Source organism: Corvus cornix, chromosome 5 (genome assembly GCF_000738735.6).
Source record: "Corvus cornix cornix isolate S_Up_H32 chromosome 5, ASM73873v5, whole genome shotgun sequence".
NCBI classification, from domain to species: domain Eukaryota; kingdom Metazoa; phylum Chordata; class Aves; order Passeriformes; family Corvidae; genus Corvus; species Corvus cornix.
The window spans coordinates 42,316,497-42,330,926 of record NC_046335.1 but is presented as its reverse complement, the minus strand read 5'-3'; the positions used below and the strand labels follow the sequence as shown (position 1 = coordinate 42,330,926).

Below are 14,430 nucleotides of genomic sequence, written 5' to 3'. Positions count from 1 at the left end.
TTTGCTGAAAAGCTTTCATCTAGGGTAGAACTGATGATCTCACATCTTCCAAATTCAGATTTGATGTGACTTAAAAACTACCTTAAAAAGCATGACTCAGGTAAAAGTAATGTGATTATGCACACCTACATCTACATGAATCATTAAACAAGAGTTCTGAACACTTTATATTTGTCTGAATGGGATTTTACTCTGATTCCTAAAGATAATTCTAACCCTACCAGCTATTCTAGCACATAAGCAGCCAGATAGTCTTTCTTTCAAGGGAAAATATTCATTATTCATTTAGGAACTAAATAGATCCAAAGTACTGTCATTTACTTTCTGACACTCCACACTACCAAATCCAACCTGGCAAAAGGACCCTGTGGCAGAGAAATAAAAAATTAAAAATATAAAGGGGAGGGGTATGGAGCATTTGTGTTCTTCCAGCTAGGAAAGAAATGGATTTTATAAAATTTTTGTTGTTCCAAGGTGCAAACAATCACTATTCATTATAGTTACAAGATTGTTTTAGTCTCCTTCATCAAACCAAGTACTTTATACAGCAACCTCCACATCCCTGACCAGGCAGAGATGTCTCAATGACTAGTGGTCACATTAGCCAGTCCAGTTCCATACAAAAAAAAAAAAAAAAAAAACCCAAAAGGATCAGAGGGAGTGATCAAAATTCATACACCACAAACAAAAGCCACCCATTTCTTACTCTAAACATTAAGGCTTTCTTTTTTTTTTTTTTTTTTTTTTTTTTTTTAACTGAGCAGTGTCTGAAGTAAGCTTAGGTCATTGTTCTGTTGCTCAATTCCTTCATGTCTCAGTGAACTGATTCAGAAAAGTTATTGTCATCAGCATCTCTTCTTAACACAGTACTTCATGCCCTGAACCTTAGCTAGCTTTTCAGGTCAAAAGCAGGTAACAAATAAATTATATACCTGTATGAGAGAAGATACTGTCATGAGAAAAGGCAGGGGGGAGATTGGGAGAGGTAATAAGGCCATTTCACCTCATTTTTATTGGATTTACATGCTTGCCTGTAAGCATATCAAGCCACAACCATACCTGCAGCTAATAAACTAATGAGTTGTTAGCACCACCTCCGCCTGCTCGCTGGGCGGCACGATGCTTTAACGCAGTCAGCCCTGCTGCCTCCCCACTCCGCTCTTTCCCTTCTCGGTGCAATTAGGCAGAAAAAGCAGCTGGAGCAGTGCTCCACGAGCCCTGCTGGAGGCTGCTCCCAAGTCTGGAGCTGCACCATAATACATTGAATTTAGAAGAGGCGCTTCTTTAGGAGCTACATATAAAGCAGCTCCAGGTCACCAAGAAAACAAACCGATTTTTAAACTACTTTCAATCGTGATAAAACTCAGTAAGGAGTTCGGAAAAAACCAGCAAAGAGAAAAGATTAAAAGATTTAATGTAGAGATAGGGCTCACTTAAATGGTCTTTTAATGCTGGGCTCCAGATACAGTCTTTCTAAAGGCTTGCGGAGGAAGCACTATGGAGGAAGCTGCTACGGGGGAGGAGGCAAATGGCTGTGGTTAGCGAAACATGCAGCTAATGTTTGGAGGCAAGGCGGGGGAGACACTAGTTCCAACTCCAGCTGAAACTTAATCTTCCCACAGGCTAAAACAAAAAGGCCATCTACAAAGTTTCTGATAGTTGTTCACCTCACAAGTACAGGAAGTTTTGGTGGTTTGGACAGAAAATAAGCTTCTGTTGTAGCAGAAGTGATTATGACAGAAGCACTTGAAACTTCTAAAATAATAGATGTGTGTATATGCTCATACACACTATTTCTAGCTGTATAAACAAGAATTGGAATGGACTGCTCAATAGATACTGTGTTACTCTCTAAACAAAGCCTGAAAATACTAGTGTCATGCAGTGTTTAAGAGAACAATGAAGGCAGCAGAGACAAGGAGTATCTGTATTTATGGAGATTTGAAGCCAAAAGGCAAGGTCAATTCAAATTATTTCATAACAGAAATTAGCCCAAAGTATTTTGATACAGACACAACCTTGTTGATGGTGACAAAACATCATAACAAAGCTAAAATGTTACTAAATGTATTCTTTAAATCATAGTTGTATTTATGCAGAGGATGGTAGGGACTGTCTCAAAGGACTCAGTGCTTTTTCTTGTTCAGATTTGGAATTTTAAATTATTTTTAAGCTTTCTAGGGTAAGACTATACATACATACTAATAAATGTAAACATTGTTCAAATTTTGTCTCTGTCATATCCAAGAATGGAAAACGTTAAACCCCACATAGTTTCATCACCTCTTATGAACTTGCAAGTTCTTAATGCATTAATTTCCAAAACCAGAACTCAAAGCCACCATCTTTATGAACCATTTTAAACAAATCTTCTGTACCACAACAGATGAGAAGGAGTCAAATGTTACAGTGCTGTTCTGTGCTTCCACAGTAAATAAAAGCCTAAACTTAAATATACTTGCTCTGTAAAGAAATACATACCAAGGTGGGTAAGGGTGAAAGTCTGCTTTTTATTAATAATTTTCTATTTTTGGATCCTCCAATCAAGTTCAATAGAAAGTAACAACCCAAACCTTAAATGCTATGGGATAATTCAACAAGTGCAACAGGAATACGTTGCATTAATGTTTTATTATAGTTCGTAAATTTAAGCGTAATCACAGTCATATTACTTTTTGATGGAAGCCTATAATCATCATATTCATTAAATGCCATATGGATCATCTTCAGGGAGCAGAGATTCCTCTAAATTTGTGACTAAGCTTCAAGGCACCATAATCTTAACTTTGTTAAAACTCTTGCTACAGGTGTTATTCTACCAAACACTGCAATCAGAGCCTTTGCTGGGATCAGCTGGCTGGACTGCTGTAGGGTCTCTAAGTCCCAGAGCTGCTGCAAGGTCCAGCTCTTCTGGGTTCTAGCAGTCAGTGTCCTCAGAGCTATATCTGTCCTCAAGTTTCCCTATGCAGCTACAAAGCAATTAAAGCAGCTCAACACCTGTATGGGTTTTGTAATATTCATCTCTATTATTCAAACTGATCTCATAGTCCTACTTTGTTGTTTCTACCCTTGGGGGAAACAACCAACCTTCAACCTCTGCAATTCCAGAGCAAGGTTTGTAACACGATGTATGAGCATAAGCTGCTCTACAGACTGTGGCTGGATCTTCACACCCACTGTGAGCAGGAGCTATGCAAAACAATGGAAAGCAAGACACAGCCTCCAATACAGCAAGTCAGAACTTCATGGTTGATTTAGTGACTCAACTCGTGCTTAATACTTCTCAAGTTATTCTTGAGCCGGTGTGAAAGAGAATGAGTCAGAAGTTGCTTGCATATTTCATGTCCATCCTTACCGGCAAAGGGCAAGCAAAGCACAAGAATGAATTAACAATGGCAGTATTTACAAACAAAGCCAAAACTAACCTTGCTAATGACACAAAAGCTGCCCACTATCCTGACATGGTGATCCACTTTTATTGCCCTCATCCAATATGAATAGCAGTTGCATAAGTTCTAGTTAGAGCTTGTTGCAGGTAGTTCAGATGCAGGCATCTCCAGGGTGATCCCTTTCTCCATCTGTCCTACACTACTGCAGTGCAGCTTTAAACCTATTTAGCCAATGACGGTAATGCAAAAGGCAGTAACAAGGTAACACTAGTGTACTGATCCTCACTCCTGCCTGGGGAGCAGCAGCTTAAATAGAATAATTTTATCTTTAAAGGTCACAGGTAGCAAAAGACCAAATATCTGAACCATAGCCTTGATCCTTACGATAATGCATTGGCTGGGCATCCCATTTTGTTCCAGTTCTGCCAATTTAAATAGTATGATCTCTAAAGGGAAGTATTGCTTTATCTCACAAAACAACTGCATTTTAACAGCCATTCAACAACAAATTCAAAAAAATTACTGCTTGCTGAGTGCCTGAAAGTAGAAATTGAAAGCCCAAGCCAGTAAAAGCATTTCCTCATTTTATGAAACTTGGGGCATCATATGTATAATGAAATGCCATTAAAGATATTTGTTACTGTAATACAGAGAAAGCAAGTTATTCAGAAAAAGCACAAGTGTCAGAAGTACACAAGGTGGTGGCAGGGAAGCTTCTCATTTTTGTCCTGAGGGGTAGCAGCCATGCACTGGGGGAACAATTTACCAGTATAATGCATATAGCTCAATAACAGTTTTAGTAGTCTATACAGTACATAAATCTATACACTCTTTACAGGAAAACTGGTCACAGAGAAAGCAAAAGCAAGTAAGACAGATCACAAAGTAGCTGCATACGCCTATAGTACATCAAGTATAAGACTATTCTTTTTGACCATACCTACCTGGACTTTGTTAATGTCAACAAGCAGAGGAAAAAAGCCTGCTCCCTCCAAAAGGGCCAGAGCACTACTCTAGATTTAAAGGCAGTGCATATTTCCAGTATTATTGGGGATTATCATGTCTAATGGATAGATCGTGTATAATGAGACAACTGATTAGGTGTATTATTTTCTTTTGTCTACTAAAACAACAGAATTCAACAGACTTCCAATCTGGGATGAAAGCAAGGACAAAACACATTAGTTTCATCTCATATCACCCACACATCAACTCCTTCTCAATAATAACATCAAATCAAAAATGAAATTGAGGCTCTAGAGAACTGGAAAAAAAAAAATCAACAGCTCAAGTAGCAGCCTTTAAGATGTGATGTTAAAAGAAAAACCAAAATGCCATAGTATTACACTAGTAGTCTTGCTCAAAACATTTTTAGTGTAGGAGCATGTTCATGATTTGTTTTAGAAAAGGAAACAATTAAAACATTTCTTTAGCTTTGTAATATTAAAAATTCAAACAGTATTACACTAACAAAAGGCAATTTCCAGTCCTATTACTAACAATGGTAAAAAACCCATGTAACCTTAAATTCTTAATGTTTTCTAGTGTCTGTGTTATCCTACTAAAATCAAATGGAACATCAAGGCCTTTTGTAGAAGACAAGCTCTTCTTGCTCCAGTGACCTTTTCTCCACTGCTTCTTGTAGTGCTCACCGCTAGGCTTAAATAATTAAGCACTGAAGTGACTTCAGAAATGCACCTACATTTGAAAAGTACTATTTAGACTACAATTTGTAGAACAACTGGAGATCAAATGTTTATTCTCATAAACTGATATCCTTATTGGAAGTACCTACTCATTTGCATTGCCCAAGGGCCTGGACAAGATCATGAAAGCAGCCTTCTAGTACACCAATTAGAGTTAAACAATATGGAAAGAAAGAATTATCAGCAACATTCAGAAGTAAAAGAATTTAAGTGTTAAAAGCTCAGGCATGGTTTCTGCTTAAAAAAGGAGACCACTCTCATTGTATAATAGATATTAAAACTAGGACAAAATAACCTTAGGAAATAATTACTCATGTTACATTTAGAAATGAATGCTATTTTTCCAAATATTCATAGATTTAGAAAGCACATTTTGTCAAGTCATGACTTCTCTCCTCCCTTAATAAAAACAAAATTCATTTCTACCAGCAAAGTAATCATTTATGAATATCAGAGCAGTAACTGTATCCATCTCTACTTCCTCTGTATCCTCAAGGCCATGACTTTGTATGGTTTCCTATATTCTCCTTCATTCTCCTACAATTTACCCTCCCATATCCAAAAGCATAAAGAGAAGGGTGATTTTGGGGAAGCTTGTTTCCTGCTGACACCAACAAACATTCAAGTTGGCTCATTCCAAGACCAAGAAGTAGGTTTATGTCACAGAGATAAGAGATGTTGAAGTAAGCTGATCTTCTCCACTCCTAGACCTCAGAATCTTCCATTACATTCCAGATGGAAAAATCATTGAAATCTTCATAATTCAAAAAAGCTTTGATTTCAAATAGGAAATTACATTACATAAATATACGTTTTTTGGACAGACAATTTACAAAGATTTTCCTGCCTTTCTACATTCTGTAAGCATGTCTAGTAGAACATATAAGTCATAAAATATCACATAAAATTATAATGTTCAATGAGACAGGTGTGGAATTTCTCTATTCATGTAAATTAAAAGAAAGATTTTGCATCTCCGCCTACTTCAGAAAAAGAATATAATAACAAGAATTAAGGCAGATTAAGAGACTCTTTTAGGCATCTTAAGACCCTTAAGCACACACTCCCAAGCTAAGTATTTATAATACAAGAAGTCTCCTAGTTACCTCTCTCAACTGTCACTGTTGTACGTATTTCATAAAGCTGCTTAAACTATAAAGCTGATCGTCAAGGGAATCCCAGTCTGAGGGGATCTTTTGTGGTCTGAAAGGGTTGTGACTTTTGTAAAAGGAGGGCATCGGGTTACTGCAGCAAGCCTTGAATATCAATGACAAAGGAGGAAAAGGAAAGCTCACAAGTCAGGCTATACTCTTTCTGCCTTACCACTCATCTAAATCACATGGTAGTTGCAGGGCAGGACAGAGCCAAGGAGGACCAGGGCAATCCTTGCTCCCCGAGGCCACTTTGCTCTCCAGTAAAGAGCACAGACACTCTCCTGCAGGTCACAGGAAAACAAGAAGTGCCTCTGAGCAATGCTACCCTACACAGCCCACTCCACTGCAAGCACCCACCGCAATTTCGGAGGCAAAAAACCATGTGGAACTGGTGTGATATGAAACATGAAGAGGAGAAAGAAAACTGTTTACTTCCTGATGGCACAGGTTACATTAATCCAGCCATACATTAACTTAGCCAAATCCCTCTGCGTATTCTAGAGCTGATAATATAAATCTATTCATAATTTTTGAGTTGCTGAAGATGGTCAAAAGTTACACAATTTTGGCTTATATTTTTCATGGAAGATATGCCTGATTACATAAAAACTGCCATTGTCAAATATTCTGAGATCTAGTTCATGATCTCCAGAAATCATAACATTTTCTTTTCCAGTAATGAAAATACCTACCCATTCAGTTCTATTACATGATACAAATGTTCAATGTATCACTTGATTTGAACCTATTTCTGGCTACTTAGGCTCTTGCATACCTACATAGTAAATTACCTCTTCTGCATGCCTCAGTTTGCTTCAGGCTTTCTGAATTCAACTGATCCTAACATTAACTATTTTTAGTTAATGAGAAGAATGATTGCATAGCTGAACAGATAAAGAACATGACTTTCATATTTACAACCTAATTTAAATACAATAACTGAAGAGTCTTTAGTGGAGCAGTACTTCCACAAAGTTCTGTCCTGACTTGTTTTATTTTTACTTAATATATATTCCTTTATTTAAGGAACTGTATTTCAGATTTCCTAGACAATCCAAGCCTTAACTTTTCAAAGCTTTTTTCAAGAGAGTTCCAAATCCCTTATGGAGTTTTCATAATGCCACTCCTGTTATTAACCTTATTCAAAATAAAAATGGAAACTTGAGACTTGACTTATTTCTGAAGCATATGCTTGAGATGCTTAAAAGAACACTCTACAACCCATTTTCTCCCAGCCAAACTGCCAAACTACCCTTTCCATGCAAAATGAAACTTTCTTCCACATGCAATCTGAACAATGCAATTCCTATTTGTACTCTTGCAAGAATAGAAAACAGTTTTTTCCTTTGGGGTAATCTCTGAGTTCACCTTATTCCACCCTTTTCTCTCCAGTTTTTCCTATTGAACTTTCTGCTTTCCAGAAGGCAGGTACTCCTGCAGGTTTTAAGTAGGTAGATCATTTAATTTCAAAGTGCATAATTTTCTTCCTGAAATAACCAAAGGTATAGTGAAGATTTATAGATTTGCATGAAATGCAGAGTTATCACGAGTGGCTGCAGAGAAAATGAAAAATAGGTTGAAAAAAATGCAGCCCTAACATGAAGCCTTTGGAAAAAGACCTAACCCTCAGAACACTCACCTTTGCTTTGTCTCTTCAGCTAGAAGCTACTACTGATGCTTTCAACAATGCTTAACTGATGAACAATAAGTGGTGAGGGAGAAATCACACAGACAAAGAAGTGCCATCCCTTTGTTTACATAATTATACCAAAATGATGTCTTTAATGTGTTTAATAAGCTAGTGGTGCACCACTTCTAGTATAGAAGCATTGCTTTTCTTTCTCATTTGCCAGTTTATTGCTGGGACACCGGAAAATACAGTAAAGTTCATATACTGGTTGGGATATTTGAAAAAGCAAGCCAAGATTCTACAAAAAGTATACCCACTTCTTGATGGCCCCGTGTTGCACATTTTCTCCTACAACTAAACAAGAGAAAGGGGAGGCCCTCTATTGCTCCCACAGGAAGTTAAATGAAATTAAGCAAACATTTCCAAAAAAAGAGTTACTACCCTCCCACCTCACTTGCCATCTTTCCTTCACACCAAATCAGCTGTTTCAGAGAAGCTAAACAGACTGATAAAAGTCTGTTCTTACTCTTGTAAACAGGACAAACAACAGGACTGGAACTTATTCTGTAGTTACTAGTATATGGTGGACTTCATGATTCCTTGACATAAATTTAACCTACCTAAACAACATCTAAAATTACCATAGAGGTTATGGAAAATGCTGTTGGCCAAGGGTTGCAAGTTCAAAGATATGCAAAAAATGCAGGAAGAGAAACCCTTCATGTCTTCAGTTATGAGCTTCATTTAAGCATGCTTTTGTTTTACACCTGTTAGCCTCTGCAAGGCACCAAGAATACTTACCACTGATGGCCAGTAGAGTAAAGAAATTTTGGCAAATGACAAAATGATTGTCTGTGCAAAAAGCTTCAATACACACTGGGAAGAGACCTAGATTTCTTGCTACAGTTCTGCCTCTGCAGTATCTGTTCTGAGAAAGAAAGTCTCCAGTTTCTGAAGAAATCTCTGCCCACCACCCTCCCCCAGGATCAATAGGATTCTACCTTATGTAACCACTCTAAGTTTGGCAGCAAGAGCTCTTACATGGCAGCATCTTGCAGATTCTGAGAACACCAAAACACTAAGTTTCCTGCTTAGCAATATGAAATGGCTGTAGAAAACTCAGCATACCACTGGGTCATTTGATCTTAACTTTGCAAATTTCACCACCACTATTTTAGCAATCTGAAAAGTAACAGCCTCTAGATAGGGGCAGATACCCACCTATACATATACCATGCTCTCAACACTACTCTTTTGGACCACTCCTGAAAGCTACAATATCTAAATAAACATATTCTCCCATTTTTAAAATTTTTCTTATACAACTCAAAAGTACATGAACTTCTGCACTAACTTGATAAAAATATAAGGAACTCTTACTATTAAAGGATGCCTTCCTAGCTACCTCAATCTGTGAAAAGCCAAATAATAAGTAGCACCACAATTGGTGTCTTCCCTAAACAACCCAATTAACTGTCTTTTCGACAAGCTAAGAAATTAAGCAAATCTCCCAAACAAACTCCACTTTCACACTTCCAACTAGGAATACTGAAATTGGTTTTAGAAATTAAAGTTAACTGGGTTTAGATTCAAGACTCTTAAGCAGCATATTATCTACCACGTTTGCTTGTTAGCCCAGGAACAGGAATTTGGAGCCTCCTTCACTCCTAAACTTTATCTTTTGACACAGAATGAAAAGAAATGGGAAGGCGAGTAATCCAGAAAGAGAGGGGGGAATGCAATTTACTTCATTCACCTAACTTGTCATTTCAAAGAATGTATTTTTGTAATTTCATTTTCCTTTAAGTGGCAAAAAGTAAATTTTACTTACTATTAATTCTTTTAAAGAGTTAAGAACCTTAAGTCCACCTGCATGAATTTCCAGTGATCAGACCATTTGTCAAAGTGGTACATGTTTGTAAGCAATGTGTTCCTGATAAACTACTCTTTCCTGCTTCCTTATTTCAAAACCAGGCCAGTGTCACCACATTAGTGTAAGATAATATTGCAGACCAACACAATGAGTCAGCAATCAAAATGACGTATTCTGCCATCCCACGGAGCTTGTTCTTTTGGTTTAAGTCCTGGAATTGCTGGTACATCTCCTCTTTCCCAGTCCCCCCTTACTTCTATTCCACTGCACTGCTTCAAGATTGCCTTACCAGTTGTCAGCCCAGCTTGTTTCAGAAGAAAGAATTCATGTGTAAAGTACCCTGGGTCTTAGAAACACAGAAACATGTGCTGGAGAAGGTTAGTGCCTGGTTGGCTGACTTCAGCAACAAGAAAAGGAAGCTGCTCAATTAACTGGAACTAAGTGAAAAAGAAATTTCAGTTATCTTCCACTTATTCTTCAAACAACGTTTAGACAATTCAGCTCATGAGAATCTCATTGTACCCATATTCCTACTGAGACACTTTACCTATGACACACTTACTGCAGGACCCAAGCAGGCCTTCCTGTCATATTCCAGCAAGATGCACAAAGCATCTTGTGGATAGTGGATTGAGCTCACACAAGCAGCCAAAGAGCACAGAGTAGAATGGATTTTACACATTAGGTGAGACTGAAGCTATATGGGGCATTACATTATGAGATGCAATTGAAATTCTAAGGGTCACTAAAATGAAACACTTAATATTCTTTTTACAGATTAACTACTGGTTTGGGTTTTTTAAAAAACAAAAACCCCCCACACAGTCCAACTGGTGCTAAAGTCTGTTCCCACATAAAACCTGCTAACTGAGTATTATTCATTTCCATTCTTACCATTAGAATAACAATGGTATTAAAAAACAAAATTGATCCTGTGATAACATGTTACGTTACATACCATATAATATATAAGAGATGCAAAAAAAAACCCCAAAATAGCAAGTGTGACAGTATAATTAAGAAATCTGAATCAAAATCCCAGGAAAGTTCTAATGAAAACCTACTAAACCAACACAACTGGGGGAACACGAGAAGAGAAGCACAAGGTTTCCTCTTTAGTGAGCCTGTTAAAATACCAAATAACCACCATTTGCTTTAGTCTGCAATATAAGAAGATAACGAAAAAACATGACTACATGAAAAAACAGATGATTAGTAACAGCTAGACACCATAAAGAGTGATGACATGCTTCTTTTCCAGCATACAGGTGACTGCTCTTCCACTCAGTTTAAGGCAACACTACTAAATTTATATTCCATACATCAGAATACATAGAAATGGAAGTGAAGAAAAATGTGTTGTTTTTTTTCACTGGAACATGAAAGTTTCATCTCCAGACAGAACATTTGTCCCCTGCTTTCATCCAGTCAACATCTCTGCTTTGATAGTCTCATTCTATACTTCAATTCTAAAATCAGGGTAAAGCTCTAAAAATCATCAGTTGTCATTTCTTCATTTCTTCTCACACACACTTTTTTTTTTAGCCCTCATTACACAGAGACTGTTCCCCATAGTTAAAAGAGAACATAGCTCATTGCCTGGTGAAATAAGATTGCTGTGCTACATGCAATCAGGGCTTGAGGAAAGTACAATGAGGGAAAACTATGGCAAACTGCATCCTGCCCAGAAAGAGATCTGTTTGTCATAATCATATACAGTAAATGCACATGCAATACAGAAGCATCACTTCCAGAAAATGAGGGGAAACACACCTATAACCAGTTCTCCTTTCTTCCTTAATCCATCTTTAAAGCTGTTATGCAAAACCAGTGGGAAATAGAGGGACTGACTGACAGGATGCAATAATATAAAGTGATTTGATTACTCTGAAGCAGAGCCTTTTCATTAAGTTTTTAGCTTTACAACACAGGATCTGTTACAAGAAGGGTCATTATACTTCTTTGTACCAAATAGATCACCCTATTTGATGTGTCCTTGTATTTACAAATCTGATGTAATTCCCCTTTTCTTTGCATACATTACATATGTATACATACTTATAGAAGCCCCTCAGCATCTGGTTATTCAGTAGAACTATATTTTGATCCTTGTCTATTTACACTATGTGTCCAGCTATGCAGTATTTCAAAGAGATACCATATTCTTCCATATTAGTCATTCATATTCATATAATTGAAAAGGCATGAGTACCTAGCAATTGCACTCGGAGAACGAAGCATCTTTGAAATGTATTTACAGATGGTTTGTTTGCCTCCTTGGGAATGCTAAGTACTAAAAGTGCAGCAATAAAAAAAAAAAAAAAAGGCTCAACTACAAGACCTCTGATTCTATTGCAGTGCCATGGTATTTTATTTCTATTATTTAACAGAACGATAGGAAAGGCTACAACAGTCATACTGTTACAGTAGAAACTGCACTGGTGGAAGGGGGTGCAGGGGGAGGAAAAGTGCCAGGTTGAAATACTGAGTAGCACCAGAGCAATACAACTGATAGATCTCCAGAAATTCTGTAGTGCCATGAGCCATGCTGGATGAGGCATTTACTTTGTTCACCTGAGCGCTTAATAGCACCCCCATACCAAAAATTAATGGCCCACAAGACCCCATTTGTGATTGGCACTTTATACCATAAGAGTTATTACTGTTAGGTCCTACACATTGTATAAATTCTGTAGCCAAAAAAAAACCAAAAAAATGAAAGCAGCATTCAAAAGGTTAAGTAGAAGCAAACAGATGAACTTCATATAAGTGGATGCACAAATCCACAAATTTCTATTCTGCTACCTTCTCCTTTGGCAGCAGAAACAGCTTTGTACTTACATATTCATCATTCCAGAGCTGACTGAAATGCAGAGAAAAAAACTAGACAAGATTTATGAAAATATGGAGGCTTCTACTGAAGATACTGTATAAACTACATTTCTTGTCCATTCTAGATACTTTCCAAATATTTTAGCTTGTTTAATTAAAAGATTTCTCGTCCTAGAAATTCTACTATCTTTGAAATACAAGGAGCTTTATAGTGCTATTTAACTAACATTTTCCAGAAGCCCTATAGATTATTATTTTGCAAGCATCTTTACTGTGCAAATGGCAGGAGAAGGAGGAAAAAAAAAAAAAAACCAGAAAAGGAAGTAAAAAGGGGATGCAAATTACAAGCACAGACTTTACAAACACCACACTCCGTATGCACCCAGTACCAATGTTTTAGCCTTTTTTCCCTACTTTAAGCAAGCAAGCAGGAAACAAACAAGGAAACCGAAGGGGTAGACAATCCCCTGGACTTACCTTTAGAACAGTCCCTCTATAAACTTCTCACAAAGAAATTTAAATTCCTCCAAGTGGATTTAATTCTTTTAGCTTTTTTCTTTCTCGAGTCACACACAAGAAAAACAATTAGTTTTCAGAGGTTCCATTTACTGCTCTTCCATCCCCAGCAAAATGCGTCCAGGAGTCCATGCCAAAAGTAAGCCCAGAACTCAAAGGCAATTGGAAAGGGAGCGTAGGGGGCTGCTGAAGGACCAGATTGTGAAATTCGGTAGCTTGAGCACAAAAATATCCTACTGTACAATATACCTGGCTTCTTGCTCACCAAAAAACTGTAGTGCAAACTGTCAGTAGTAGCCTCCAATAGCTGCTGTGTGTGCTGCAGATGGTATGTCTCACTGTTACCTTCCCAGATGGGTAGAGGATTCAGAGAGCAGAAAACCAGGGGGTCGCCTCCAAACCAGGTGGATTGCCAGCCACTCATTCACTCAGTCCAATTAATCAAGACAAGAACAGCTCAGTCACCGGAGGTATCTCCTTCCAGGGTGCACAGGATTATGGCAAGGTTATTAATCTTGCTTTGCTGCATCCCCCCCACCCCCTACATTCAGCAGCCTGCACCGAGATGATTGCCAGCTCTGTCTCTGTCCCTGTTCTACTGCATTTTGCTCAGCCCTCTGTTGCTGCAAGTGAAACACAGAGGAGGGAGGAATACTAATAAGGTGGTTAGCTACAGTTTCTTTAAGGCATTCTACATATTGCGTGTGTGTGTGTATGTACGTGCATGTGTGTGTGCATTTTCCATGGGGCAATCTGGATTTCTTGGCAGCTGAAATAGGACTTGTTTCTACATCAAAGTCTGAATTAATCTGGATTATCACCTAATGAATATCAGAGCCAGCAGTTGTATTTTACTTAGGATAAGAGGAGGGTACTAAATGGTCTAGAAGATTAGGACAGCAGCAGTGGTTATAGGGAGAGGGAGTGGGGGGGGTTGGTAGTGTAGAAACCACACTATACCCAAAAGAGCATAATCACTTTAAAAAATTGTTCCAAAGGGATCATTTTAGCAATGTTTTAAAAGTCATTCTTATGTCCTGTACCAGTTGGGATTTTAAAATCAGCACTATATTATCCATCTTTAGATTAGGCAGCAATATGCAGAGTCAAGTAAATATTTTTAGAAAAGAAAAGATTTCTGGCAGGAAAAGAAAAAATTAGAATGTCAGTGGAGGCAGACATCCAGCACTGCATTTATGAAGGTGCCTGAAATTCCCTCCTTTACTGAGAATTGCTCTGCCAAAACCTTTCACTTATGAAATGAGTTTAGAGTTCTCAGTCCAAGAGCCAAAACAGATTTTCCATGTATCACCTAAATAGCTGACCTGCA

The 14,430-nt window shown here is 37.8% G+C and overlaps 1 protein-coding gene across 8 annotated transcripts in view; it reads right to left on the bottom strand.

Annotated features, from left to right (window-relative positions):
• Positions 1–13,695, bottom strand: part of LRRC4C (leucine rich repeat containing 4C) — a 505,807-nt gene extending 492,112 nt beyond the window's left edge. For all 8 annotated transcript variants that reach the window (XM_020583648.2, XM_020583649.2, XM_010408178.4 and 5 more), the window contains exon 1: positions 13,062–13,695. The gene's annotated coding sequence lies outside the window, so the exon portion shown is untranslated. The remainder of the gene's footprint in view (positions 1–13,061) is intronic.
• Between the last annotated feature and the right edge of the window lie 735 nt (positions 13,696–14,430).